At 42.2% G+C, this 2,500-nt stretch overlaps 1 protein-coding gene across 1 annotated transcript in view; it reads left to right on the forward strand.

Annotated features, from left to right (window-relative positions):
* Positions 1 to 2,500, forward strand: part of LOC101848227 — a 16,424-nt gene that overhangs the window by 937 nt on the left and 12,987 nt on the right. The window lies entirely within an intron of this gene.

Raw genomic sequence — 2,500 nt, forward strand, 5'->3', positions numbered from 1 at the left:
TGGAGGAAAGTTGTTAAGTTACATGTTCATTAGTGATTGAAATAAGGCTTACATTTTGTCGGCTTCGGTTCCTCGGGTCTGAATGTCGAGCTCAGAACAACAACAACAACAACAACAACAACAACAACAACAACAAAAATAAAAATAAAGAGAGCGAAAGTAGACTAAGTTAATTTAATATTGTTCCTACTCAGGGAGCTCTTTAAGTACATCCATTTGCTGCACGTTCATAACGTTATCATACTGTATAGGCCCTAAAAAGAACGTAATTGTGCTTCTTCGTACACTTTTTTTAAAGATATATTTTTTCCTGCTGTAGAAATATATATATTCATCATAATGGTCTGATGTTGGTGAAAAATGTACAAGTGGAACTAAGATAAAATATATGAAATTGAGAGAGTAGGGCATACGTGAAAACTCTCTCTCTCTCTCTTTCTCTCTCTCTCTCTCTCTCTCTCTCTCTCTCTCTCTCTCTCTCTCTCTCTCACTCTCTCTCTCTCTCTCTCTCTCTCACACACACACACACACACACACACACACACACACACACACAGACACGCACATACACTCACACAAACACACACATAAACAGAAACGTGGACACAGACATACACACACACATACACACACATACACACATACACACAGTACACACACACGTACATACGACGGACGCTGCTTCATTTATTTCTCTCTTTCTTCCTCTCATCTCCTAATGTTAACTGTGTCGACGGGACCGTAAGACATAATTAACTATTACAATCAATCTCTCTTTCTGGTTTTAAGGCGCCGCCATAACATGAACTAATGATTTTTAAATTATTTTTTTTGGTAGGTGTTTTACGGCGCTCGCAACTGCAGAAGGTCATATGGGCGCGCGGAACACTTAAACTTTTTCAGTTGATAGGAAATTTAGAATTTTGCCTACTCTTATCGATTTTAGACCACCAAGGGATCTTTAACGTGCGCAACTTGCACACAGGACCTCCAAGATTTTTCGTCCCTGTCCGAGAAGGCAAGTTGTAGATCTTTCTTACCTGAAGATCAGGGGTGTGGCAGAAAGACAGCAGTAAAAAGAGCCAGGGAGTAGCAGAAGAAAGGCTGCAGAAAGAGTCAGGGGCCCAGAGGAGGGGGCAAAGGAGGTGAGGGCGTGGGGGCAGAAAGTGGAGACGAAAGCAGACGACAGAACATTGCTAGAGATCAGGAAAGGAGGTGAAAGGAGACAATTTTAGAGAATAAAATTTTCGGATTCCAACCCGGTACCTTTGAATGAGAGGCGAACACTTTAGCCTCTAGGACACGAGAGCCCCCTGAACCATTGAGAATTTATTTATAAAGAAAACCATCTATATATCTATCTTTGTTTTAGGGTTGTTTTAGCCTATTTCTTCCCTATTTTCTATTTCACTGTTTCATTGTAAAATTATAAAAATGGTTATGAATCCCGTGTCCGTAACGTTTTCCTTAACCCCCCCCCCCCCATCTCCTTTCTACCAAGGTACCCGAATCGACCATAGAACCCCCCCCCCCTTTCCACAAATAAAAGCCCACCGTAAGGCCACACAAACCATAGAAAAATAAACGATCGCACCTTAAAGAGTAGTAAGAGAACATTTGGGATTTTGTTCGCAGTGCTAATGGATTTTCTTCGATTTTTTTTCGAATCGCTTTTCGATCGAAATGGTTTTGGCTGCGCTGTGAAGTTACATGGTTAATTCACTTTGCCATTACACGCTTCTGTAACACCAGATTCTCAGGTGTCTGGAGGGTGCTTCTTTACTTTCCCTCTATCGCTTTTGTCTATCAGTCTTACTCTTTGTTGTTGTTGTTATTGTTGTTGTTGTTCTAAACGATCGTTTGGCCTATTGAGTCCATGTGCTTCTTTTTACCTAAACTGAATTGACCCCCCCACCCCACCCCAACAAACCCGTCCAATAATGTCTTGCAAAATAACGTACTGTTTTAGCCTTTTCATACATAATCAATGTTCTCTCTAAATAAGTTACATGACGTTGTTATGCAAAGGAGAACAAAACAATGACGCGAGAACACAAAAATGAGTTATTATGCTCATCATAGGCACCTCTCCCCTGCCCCCACCCCCGAACAGTGCTACTGACTGGTGTCTTTAGGCCATTCCCTAAAGGGAGGGGGGGGGGGGAGTATTAACATGTTCTTGTGCACAGTAGAATTGTAAATGGGTTGATTTATCAATGCCATGCTCATACTGTGTCGGAGCAACATAGGGGGGGGGGGGGGGGGGGGGGGTTCTGCTGCTTTTTCTTTCCTCGCCCTTACAATAGTCATTTTTTTCTCTATTTCTTTTGTACACTGTTTGTCACTCTCTTGTGAACTGCTGTTTCCGGGGTGCCTTGATAGTCGAAGCAGACTTTGTGCTGTTGAGGCTAGAGAGGTGAATCCCCATTAAATTGGACTTCTCTGTTGACACCCACCACTTAGCGCTCATATTATGTCCTTATGTAGTTGCGAGCGTCGT

Source organism: Aplysia californica, unplaced genomic scaffold (assembly GCF_000002075.1).
Source record: "Aplysia californica isolate F4 #8 unplaced genomic scaffold, AplCal3.0 scaffold00444, whole genome shotgun sequence".
In the NCBI taxonomy this organism is placed as follows: Eukaryota; Metazoa; Mollusca; class Gastropoda; order Aplysiida; family Aplysiidae; genus Aplysia; species Aplysia californica.